Raw genomic sequence first — 11,849 nt, forward strand, 5'->3', positions numbered from 1 at the left:
GGAAAGGCTCTGCATTCTGAGTGCAGTCTCCCCCATATTTATCATCTTTTAAGGACATTGATGATACGGAAAATATGCTTTTGACTGAAATTCCAATTTTTTTGGAGAGGAAAGGAAACGTTTTCGATTCTACTAATAGTCCCATGTTTCTTTAAAAAAATCAAATAAAGCCTTGTTTTTTTTGGCAGTTTACAAGGTATAGTGCTAGTAATTAAGTTTTATAGCTATTTTCCCAGAATTCCTCCCCAAATTCATATCCGTGGCATGAATGTGGACAGTGTTACAACTTCTCACCTTTGGAAAAATGTCTTCACCTATTTCTGATGTCATGGATTTGGTATTAAGAAAAGAATTAGTGCTAATTTTTGATCAGCTGTTGAGTACACAACCATTCTCAACTTTTTACTTTCATCATTTTATATAGATGTATCTATATATTTATAATATATACACACACCACTCAAACCTATTGGTCCCAAGTGCTTAGAAGTACAATTTTTCTGTTGAGAATTAGATTGAGGAATATCTTCGCTCTATTCTTCTATTCCTGTTCTTGAAGAAAAAAAAAAAGCACATCTTTGTCTCTCACCCATGGATAGAGGTTTAATATAAACGTTAGAGAAGCAGCGTGGCTTAGTGGAAGAAGCACTGGCAATTAGGGGATCTGGGTTCTATAATAATTATAATCATCACGGTATTTGTTAAGCACTTACAATGTGCCAACCACTGTTCTAAGCGCTGGGTTCTAGTCCTAACTCCACCATTTATCATCTCTGTGCCTCAGTTTCCTCATCTTTAATATTGAATACCTGGTCTCCCACTCCCTTAACTGTGAGCTCCTTGTGGGTCAGAGACCATCTGACCTGATTATCCTGTGTCTTCCCCAGGACATACCACAGGGCTTGGACATATTCGCACTTGGTACGGTGCTCTGCACACAGTAAGTGCTCAATAAATCTGATTGAATGAATAGCTCAATAAATCCCACAGTTGTCATTGCTAAACACCAAACTAGGGCACATGCTCTTCCTTCCTCGATCCTACATCCAGGATTCATGCCTGTATTAATGAATTACAGATGTTAAACAGAGTGGGAGAAAAGAACATCAATTTTCTCCTACTGTAGCCAACTTTTACAGTCAATTCCCGTTGAAGAAAATCAAATCCATAGTACATAAGATCTTGTTCCCCTTATGATACCCTCACTTACCTGTTTCTGCTGCTAAATTGTGAATCCGGTGCTTAGAATAGTGCTTTGCACATAGTGCTTAATAAATGCCATTATTATTATTATTAAATAACGAGTTAAGGGGTTTTATCTTTTAACTTTCTAGTACTTTCCCAATTAATTGATGAATGGTATTTAGTGAGTACTTTGTGCAGAACCCCAGATTTAATGCTTGGGAGAATACAGTTCAATAGAGTTGGTACACAATGTCATCCCACAAGGACCTTATTACCTAGATGGGGAGAGAGACATTAAAATAAATTTAGGAAAACTGTAGGGTATAAGGAGATTTAGGTAAGTGCTGTGGGGTGGGATAAAAGTGATACGGGCAGGGAATGTGTTTACCAACACTGTTTTATTGTACTCTCCCAAATGCTTAGTACAGTGCTCAGCACAAGATAATTACTCAGTAAATACCATTGATTACTATCAAGCTTATAGGTGACACAGATGGTAGACTGCGGGGAAATGAGGGTGTAATTAAGGAAGGCTTCTTGGAGGATGAGGGCATCAGTTTGGCAACGAGATGAATAAGACTGAGGTGCAGTGAGTTGGAGTTAGAGGAGCAAACTTTGTGGCTTGGGTTGTAGTAAATCAGCGAGATTAAGAGATGAGGGGGAGAGCTGATTGGGCCTCTTAAATTGATGGTAAGGGGGTTGTGTTTGATACAGAGTTGAAAGAGAAACCATTGGAGACTTTTGAGGAGTGGGGAGACACGTACTGAATTTTTTTGTGTGGAAAAATGACCCAGGCTGCATATTGAAGGAGGGAGACAAATGAGGCAGGAAGCTCAGCGGAAGTCAAGACAGAAGGCAATAAATGTTTGAATCAGCATGCTACTGGTTTGAATAGAGAGGAAAGTATAGCTTCCAGAGATGTTGTGAAGGTAGAACTGATGGGATCTGGTGACAGACTGAATATGTGAATTGAATGAGAGAAATGAGTTGAAGACCATGCCAAGTTTATGAGCTTGTGAGACAAGAAGCATGGTAGGAAAGGCATGATGATGATGGGAAAGTCTTGAAGAAGACAAGGTGTGGGTGGGAAGGTGAGGAGCTCTATTCTGGGCATGTTAAGCTTGAGGTGTCAGTGGGATACCTAGGTAGAGATTTCCTGAAGGCAGAAGGAAATATAAGACTGGAAAAGGAGAGAGATCAGGGCTGGAGAGGTAGCTTGGGGAGTTATTTGTGTAGTGATGGCAGTGAAGCCTTGGGAGTGAATGAGTTCTCCAGAGGAGTGGGAATAGAAGGGGACCTAGAACTGAGCCTTGATGGACTCCCACAGTTAGAGAGTGGGAGGCAAAGGAGAAGTCTGTGAAAGAGACTGAGAAGGAGTGGCCAGAGAAAAAGGAGGAGAACCAGGAGAGGACAATATTCGTGAAGCCAAGTTTAGATAAAATTTTCAGGAGGAGAGGGTCATTCCCAATGTCGAAAGGTTGAGGAGGATCAGGATGGAGTAGAGGCCGTTGGATTAGATAAAAAGGGTGGGCCATTCCTTTTCCTTAGTTCTTAGAAGTATGGTGTTGGCAGAGGCATTTTAAGGTGTGGTGATGTTATTCTTAAAGGAGAGAGGGAAAGGCAGAAGGTGATAGATATACCGGGGCAAATTTATTTGTCAATTTACAGAATGTTAGTGGAAGAGGAAAGAAGCAAAATCACAAGAATTCAGGAATACTTCTCTGAGTCCTGTTCTTGCGGGGTGGACTAGTGGAAAGCACGCAGGCCAGAAAATCAGAGGAACTGGGTTCTAATCCTGGCTCTGCCACTTGTCTGCTGTGTGACCTTGGGCAAGTCACTTCACTTCCTCTGTGCCTCAGTTTCCTCATCAGCAAAATGATGATGATGATGGTATTTGTTAAGTGCTTACTATGTGCCAAGCACTGTTCTTAGCGCTGAATGGAGATTCAATACCTGTATTTCCTCCTACTTAGGCTGTGAGCCCCATTTGGTACCTGATAATAATGATAATAATAATCATGGTACTTATTAAGTGCTTACTAGGGGCCAGGCACTCTTCTAAGTGCTGGGGTAGATATAAGGTAAAAAGGTTGTCCCATGTGGGGCTCACAGTCAATCCCCATTTTACAGATGGGGTAACTGAGGCATAGGGAAGTGAAGTGACTCGCCCGAAGTCACACAGCAGACAACAGAGCTGCATGCCTGTTTGGTTTTCATTCCTTCCCTTAAGTCACCTCATGGTATCTTGGATTGTTAACTCAAGAACCCGCCACTCCATTTATGTACAAACCTGTCTATGAGATTGTGGCCTGGTGAGCCTGGATTGAATATGTGTGTTAATACATATTCACTCAGTCAGACTCACTCTCCTATTTTACCTAGTTAATCTCCCACCAATCCAACTCCCGCGCTCTGCTGCCAACCTAGTCACTGTACCTCAATTTCATCTGTCTTGCTGCAAATCTTTTGCCAACATCCTCCCTCTGGCCTGGAACTCCCTCCCACTCCATCTCCAACAGACCACCATTCTCCCCATTTTCAAAGCCCACAGCATGCTCAGTGGAAAGAGCCTGGTCTTTGGAGTCAGAGGTCATGGGTTCAAATGCCTGCTCTGCCAATTGTCAGCTGTGTGACTTCGGGCAAGTTGCTTAACTTCTCTGTGCCTGTTACCTCATCTGTAAAATGGGGATTAAGACTGTGAGCCCCCTATGGGACATCCTGTTCACCTTGTTACCTCCCCAGTGCTTAGAACAGTGCTTTGCACATAGTAAGCACTTAATAAATGCCATCATCATTATTATTATCTCCTCCAGACCTTTTCTGATTACCCTTCCCTTTCCTCCCTTATCCGCTCTCCTTTGTGTACCACTTAAGCATTTTGCTACTCAGTCTACCTCCACCCCTATTTTCCCTCTCTGTACCTTATTTTTATGTCAGTTGTCCCCTCTAGACTCCAAGATCCTTGTGGGCAGGACTCTTGTCTACCACCTCTATTATATACCAACTCTACTATACTGTGCTCTCCCAAATGATTATTACAGTGCTCAGCACATAGAAAGCATCAAACACTATTGATTTGATTAATATGACTTATTGGTGCATTTTTTAAATGATATTTAAGCAGTTACTATATTTCAGCCATTGTACTAAGCACTGGGTTAGATACAGAATAATCAGACTGGACACAGTCCCTGTCTTATAGATGAGGTAACTGAGGCACAGAGAAGTGAAGTGATTTGCCCAAGGTAACACGGTGGACAAGTGGTGACAGGTTGACCCCTGTCTCCATGTTTTGCTTTGTTGTCTGTCTCCCCCTTCTAGACTGTGAGCCCGTTGTTGGGTAGGGACCGTCTCTGTATGTTGCCGACTTGTACTTCCCAAGTGCTTAGTACAGTGCTCTGCACATAGTAAGCGCTCAATAAATACTACTGAATGAAGTGGTGGTGTGGGATTAGCACCCAGGTCCTCTGACTCAGATTGGTGATTTTGATACTTTTCGGGCTTTGTCTCTTATGTTGTGGAATCCCTGGCCTCAGAACTGTCTCATGTTACCTTCCTCTGCTTGATTCAGCGCCCAATAAATACTGTTGATAATCAGGGCCTAACATCTCTAAAGACCTTCCTCTTGTGTTTTTTATTTTTCTGTTCTCTACACTCGGTGCTTATTCATGTCAGCCAATTAGTCTCGTGATGTTTGCTAACCTGCTGAGGCAGGTTTATCTAGGTTCTTACTCCAAATTCTGTGACTGAAGTTCTGTGTGTTCTTGATCTAAGAACATCAATCAGCAATTTTAATTTTGATCTGTAAAATTGGGAGAAGAGAGTAAAGGCAGTCTAATGTGTATAATAACTGGACTTCAACTTCAACAAAGGTCCTGGCTTAAGACCTGCATTCTGTCTGGCCAGGGTATGTAAATAGAATTCATCCACGTACCTGGCATGCGTTTCATATGTTACCCACTAACCATTTAATATGTATCAAGCCGATGGTTTCAAGATTGTAGTGTGCACCTGTCTTCTGCATTGAAAGAAATTATACCATTGAAAAATCCTCTCTTCCCATATTCTCTCCATCCTACTCTTCTTCCAAAATTCCTTCATTTTGATTAACAACATTTCTCTGGGAAATACGTTTTAAGACTTTAAACTTCCTCAGACCCATGCATTAAATGATTCAGAATATGAATGAATCCATTTTAACAAACCCTTCCAATTTTTTTGATACAAGGCATGCCAAATCTTTTTTATAGCACTCCAGACAATTTTAAAAAAGCAAATACGTTTACCTCTCCCTCCACAGGTATTTCCCATCATTTGTGCCTCACCTTCATTATGTTTGCTTCAGTGTAAAAAACTGTATTTGGAAATTTTGTACTACTGTTGTGTTTTTGCACGCAAATATCTCACCTTCTGCCCCCAAAAATCATTTTTTAATTGCCATTTCCAAAATTATTGAATTTAGGAATCTGCTGGGAAGGAGATATGCCATTTAATGTGTTATATATTCCGCATAGTCAATCTTATTTATTGAGCGCTTACTGTGTGCAAAGCACTGTATTTTGAAGGGAAATCACTACAAATGCATGAGATTTATATAGCTAATTGTGCCATGCTTTTACCAGAAGCTGGCAAGTTGGGACCGAGATTGAAGGAGGACTTCCCTGGTGGAAAGACCCCGTTACTGGGAGTTAGTAGACCTGGGAGCTAATGCCAGCTCTGCCATGTGCCCTCGGAGTGACCGCTTAATGGTTCTGTGCCTCAGTTTTCTCCCATGTAAAACTGGGGAGAAAGAACCCTGCTCTCCTTCTTAAATTGCGAGCTTCATGTGGGACAGGGGCTTTATCTGATCTGATGGTCCTGTCGACCTCTCAGCACTTAGCACAGTGCTTAGCCCGCTATAATAAATACCCCAATTAAGTCAAACCCCAAACTGTGAAGGGCATATAAAAAAAAATCCCAAACAGTAGGCATGTCACACGTTAGGAAACTCTTTTGTGTTTAGATAGAAGATTTCCCCTTGTGTAAGATTAGAAGGAGCTTTTGAGAGAGGTTAAATCCAGGTGAAGCATTTATTTGTTTTCCAGGCGAGGCTTGGGGCATGATGGAGAAAAGGGGAAGGAATAGGTTTGTTCAGATGAGACTGAAAGGCAGAATTTTTGGCGTGTTCACTTCAGTGAGACAGACACTCTCTTCTTCCTTGTTAGGAGGAGGAGGAATCCTGGGCTTTTATTGTACCTCCCATCGAGACTGGAACTGTTGAATTATGATCCTTCCCACAGCAGACCCATACAGATTCCATTCTTTGAACAACTGAAGTGTGAGTAGCTCAGAAGACCAAAGCCTGTCTAGATCTCTTCTTTCCAGGCACATGTATGTACTCCGAATAGCCTCTCCGGCAAACTTGCTATTGTTTTCCATAAATATCCCGGGAACTCGCAATTGTGATCAATCTGTTCACATCACAGATTAACAATGTATCATTCATTTGCTCCATTGTGGGCAAGAATATTGAACGAGCGGGTGGCACAATTTGCCAGCTGCTAATAAGATACAGACCCTGCAACTTTTTTTTTTAAACTGATTTGTGAGAAATATGGAACGAGGCAAGTAAAGAGATGTGGAAAGGAACTGTGTAGGCCTGGTTAAGTGAAGTCTTTGACGTGGAATTGGGTGGTTTGTGACAGGGTCTGCAAGTTTGGGATTAATCCTGTCCATTGATTTTTGCACAAAGGAGCTCATTCAGGCAAGGCTAATCTGGAAAAATAAGCGTTTTGGGGTTATGGTTTTTTTTTTTCAGCGAATACATTTGCTGACAGCCCAGTGATTTTTTTTTTCCAACACAGAGTATTCATTTACCAAATCCATTGTTTTTCAACATTCTTCACCTAGTGAAATATGATCTGTTTAGAGATCAACTTGTAAACCCTGAGTTACTATTGTAAGCACTTATTTCATGAAACTGGACTAGTTAGGGTATACTATTCTGCCTGAACCTATAAACCAAGGGCAGCAGCTATAAAGAGGAAATCTGAAGAGTGAAAATCTAAGCAAAAGAGTAAGATCTATTCATTAAAAAGGAGGGAGTCATCAGAGCTCTATTTAGTGTGTTTCTAGGAGTTTGGCACTTATTTTGTAAATGGATCATTTGCTGCCCAAAGAGAAATTGTACTCTCAACTTCTTAACCAAAGTGTCTTTCATGATTTTACTTGCATGCACTGCACTGGTAAGAATGGCTATTGAGCTCCAGCCAAGATGAATTGGTTTTTATCACAAGATGGAAGACTTCTTTCAATGCCACACTATCCTGATGTGTCTGTTTTGTCCTACTGGTTAAATACTAGTGATGTTTCAAGAGGTAGGGATACACTGAACACTTTAAAGGGCAGAGCAGTAAGTAGCCCATGACCCTTTTTAAACTGAAGCTTGGGATTTTGAAGGAAAAAAGGGACACAATTGGACTATTTCACATTAACCTAACTTACTCATTTCTCTCCTGGCTCTGTTATCCTCAAAATAGAAATGCAAAAAGGTGGGATGGAGGATGGATGGGCAGGGGGGAAAATGAGAGAACAGTCCTTCTAATTACACTCCTCATCTTTGATAACTGGCATTTCATTTTCTTAACTTCCACATTTAACTTTGCTTCTTTGTGGGAAAAGACAGAGGTTGGAGTCAGTCAGGGCTTTTGGTCTTTGAAACAAGGAAAGTATTCGTTTCCATCCAGCTACTGAGACTTGTAAAAATGAACTTGAAACAATGAATTCCTGCTAATCTAAAGCATTTAAATGGGTGAATTTTGATTTAATGATTGAAACCTCATGTTGTTCAGAGAAGGTCAAGAATTGACATAAATTGAAGAAATGTTTAAAATCTTTCCCATTTAGATGTCAGGGGTTTTGTTGTTTATCCAGAGCTGGACATTTTTCATTCATAAAATAGTTTTATTCATCAGGTGGTAAATTTAGATCTAGAATTGCTGAACAGGAGTAGGAATTGGCTTTATCACACGATCTCTTTTTTTATTATTGACGTCTTTAGTTTGCCAGTAATTAAATTGCTAATTATGTGTTTCTGTTCCTGTGGTCATGCTTTTAGTCCATAATTGCTGCAAGTTTTGCTGGAGCCACCAACAATATTTGTTTGACCTTAGCGTATGTTATCTTCCTTTTCAGATATTGAAGCTTAGGAAAGAATCGGTTGACTGTTAAACGATTTTCCAAATAAGAATTATTCAAAGTTCCTCCTCCCATGTTACACAGATATTTCAGTCATCTTTTCACAGTTTTCTTGAGAAAGTTATTGGCCAAACCAATAGCAATCCTTCAAATGACACGCTAAAGCAAATGAAGTTAAAAGAAGAAGATGGAAACTTTTACCAAAATCTTCATGTTTATTCGATATTAGGATGAGTATGGGGGAAAAACCATGAATGTCATGAGCTGAAATATATGTTTAATAATTTGTTTCTCTACAGGTTGGTGTTTTTCTGTAGTTGCTCAAAAACACATTATTTGATTATGTGATATGAAATTCAGCCATCATGCAATTTTTTTTGCTTTTGAGTTTAGGCTTAGTTTTTTGTCAGTGTATTTCAATGTATTCAGGTTTTTTTCTCATTTGTTTATTTTATGCAAACCATAAGAGACATTTTTCTCAGTGAAGATTGCCTCTTTATTTTATTTTGAAATATTTGTATATTTATTTCATTAAATGAGATAATGCTTTTTCTTATTAACATAATTTCCAGTACATTAAACATATTTCTCCACAGACAGAAGAGAGGAATCAAATTAAATGACAGTTAAATCACTTGCAGCAATTTCAACTGTTAAAAGAAATAAGTGTCTCTGTTTTCTTTGTGATCATGAGATGTGCTGTAAAGGGAAATGAAATACTAAAGAAAGGAGGGAAAACATAAAGAAATAATGACTGACTTATTGCAGTAATACCACTGAGAGAAGAAAAATTCACTACAAATAAAAAGAAAAATAATATAGAGGGTTTGAAAGTTACCAAAATTCATTTCTTATTGATGAGTTCAGTGGAAGTCTAATACTAAGTAAAGTGATGAAAAAATCAATGCAATAAACTATGGATGATGAAAGTTGAAATAAATACTTTGTGTTTGAAGAACCATTACTCTAAATGCCTTTAATTTTTAAATACTTTATTTCTTTGAATTTATAGAAAAAGATGTGATTTCTTGATGGAATGCAAAGCACTTTATTATATTCATATTTTTGGTAACTTTCTCTAAATGGTCCTTCTGACCTTGTGGCTGAAGTAGAAACAAGTCCTTATGAGGGAAGTCTGCAGTAGAGCAAATTATCTCCCCATAATAATAATAATAATAATAATAATAATAGTGATTAAATGATAAATGGTGGTAACTTTGCACATGTATGAAGTCTGTAGTTCATAGCAAATGCTTTAATAGAAGGCAATTTTTCAACTTTTAGAAAAAGCAGGTAAATAGAGGCACTCTGTTGAGTTTAGAGGATAGGAAGGCTATCATGATGTAAGTTTTTAGGGTTTTTTTTGGCAATTCAGTATAGCCACCAAATCCGTAGTATATGATGAAAATACTGAGACCAGTCAATTGTACTGGCGTACTTACTGTGTGTTGAGCACTGTGCAGAGCACTTGGGAAAGTACAATGCAACACAGATGGTAGACATGCTCCCTGCCCACAAGGAGCCTAAGTCTAGATGGGGAGACATATTAAATACATTATGACTATATAAACATTTTGTGGGTCTGGGCATGAGATGAATATCAAATGCTTAAAGGGTACAGATTCAAATGTGTAGGTGACTCGGAGGGAAAGGGCGTAGGGGAAATGAGAGCTTTGTTGGGAAAGGACTCGAGGAGGTGTGAATTTTAGTAAGGCTTATTGGGCCACTTGAGAAGACTGAGGAAAATCCATAGTTTTCCTCCTACCCCATCTCTCTCTCCCTCCCTCCCCCAACCTTCTATCTCTCCCTCCTCTTTTCAGTCAGTAAAGCAGTGTTATTTATTGAGTCCTAACTGTATTCAGGGGTGTCTTATCAAATAGCTCTGTTTTATTATACTCCCCCAAGCTCTTAATACAGTGCTCTGCCCACAGTAAGTGCTCAACAAATACCACTGACTTTTTTCCCCACATCCTCTCATCTCCTTACAGGGTGATGTTTCTTGGATAGGCTTTTTCCTTTAAACTATTTTTGTAACTTTTTTCCTTTCTTTGTCTTCTAGACTTTTGAATGCTTCCTTGAAGAAGACACCTGAATGGCTAGAATACAACCACCTGAGGTAATAATAATGATTCATATTTATACAGGACTGTTCACAGGGAAGGATCCCAGAGCAATCCCCAAAATACCATCTCATATATATATTTTTTTGAGGCAGGGAGGGAAGCTTTGGTTCTCCCGACAACCAAGTTTGCCTCTCCCTTTATGTTTCCAACTTAAGTCGATGCCTCCCATCCTTCATTCGGAACTCGGGTGGTGAGGCGAAAGTGCAGGCCACATGCAAAAGATTTTTTTTGAATTATGCATTAAGCAGATGATGCCCATGGAATGTCGACCCACCACCAATAAATAACTCGACGAGGGGGAGGAGAGAGGTCAGCTTTACCTGAGGGGGAAGGGTACAGGGTGAGAGTAAATACAGCCAGACTTGGTGAGCTAGGAGAAGGAGGGTGAGAGGGGAGGACATGCTTTAGCTTGCCCAGAGCAGAAGGAAGCGGAGCAAGTTAATATTGAAAGTGTCTAATTCCTATTTGCTTTAAAATCAATTTAGCTAAGATAAAGGTACTATCTCCAGGGCGGTAGGCTGTGTCCACGAGATACATGTATTGTTGAGTTCGGTCTTCTGCAGAACTTAAGATGAGGGAGCTGAGTTAGAACAAAAGGAGCCCTCAGATTTGGTCTGTCTGGGTTGAGGGGGCAAAGGTGCATTAGGGAACTTTGGCCTGGGCACCAAACGTTCCTATGTGGCAGGGCTCTAGGGATGATAATTTGGCAACTGTGCAGTTGGAGCCTTGTGACTTGCTTCTCTAGATATTCCTTCTGATTAGTTCAGTGGATTATTGTTTTCTACAGTGTCCGTAAAAATGGCCAAGAAAGCACACCGAGCAGCAGAAGGAACCAGGATTAGAAGGGTGCTTCAGATGACCTCCCTGGGAAAAGATAAAGCATCACAAAACGCTGATAAAAACATGTCTTTGATTTTTAGCTTTGCCATCGCTGCCTGAGAAAAACACATCAAAGACACTTAGCATTTGCTTCTGTGACAACACTATCACTGAATCGGGGAGGGCAGAGAGGAGAATCTTTTCGGAAAATGTTTTGAGGTTCCACCCCCGTCTCATTCCAGATCAGAAAAATACATGCAAATCAATGTGGCTACTTAATTTTACCTCAAGATATGTGCGTTTGTTTACAGATATTTTATGTATTTATATAAAACCATGGAAAGCAAGTACGTGTACATTCGCTTCCCTATTTTAAGTTGGATGGCAAGTTTAGCCCCCATTTTAGCAGTCTGAGGCATTTGCCGTTAGTGTATGCAGTAGCAACTGCTTTTGTGAAGCAATGTGTTACACACGCACCCAGACACACCAACAAATTAAAAATGGATCTGGGAAAACACCCCTCTCCTCTGAGACTCGTATCAAGCA

General features: G+C 39.9%; 1 long non-coding RNA gene across 1 annotated transcript in view; it reads left to right on the plus strand.

Moving 5' to 3' along the window:
- LOC119932573 overlaps window positions 1–11,597 on the plus strand; it is a 48,064-nt gene extending 36,467 nt beyond the window's left edge. The window contains exons 2-3 of the long non-coding RNA XR_005452339.1: window positions 10,421–10,477; window positions 11,272–11,597. This is a non-coding gene — a long non-coding RNA (uncharacterized LOC119932573). The remainder of the gene's footprint in view (window positions 1–10,420; window positions 10,478–11,271) is intronic.
- The last annotated feature ends 252 nt before the right edge of the window (window positions 11,598–11,849 follow it).

This window comes from Tachyglossus aculeatus, chromosome 9 (genome assembly GCF_015852505.1).
Source record: "Tachyglossus aculeatus isolate mTacAcu1 chromosome 9, mTacAcu1.pri, whole genome shotgun sequence".
NCBI classification, from domain to species: domain Eukaryota; kingdom Metazoa; phylum Chordata; class Mammalia; order Monotremata; family Tachyglossidae; genus Tachyglossus; species Tachyglossus aculeatus.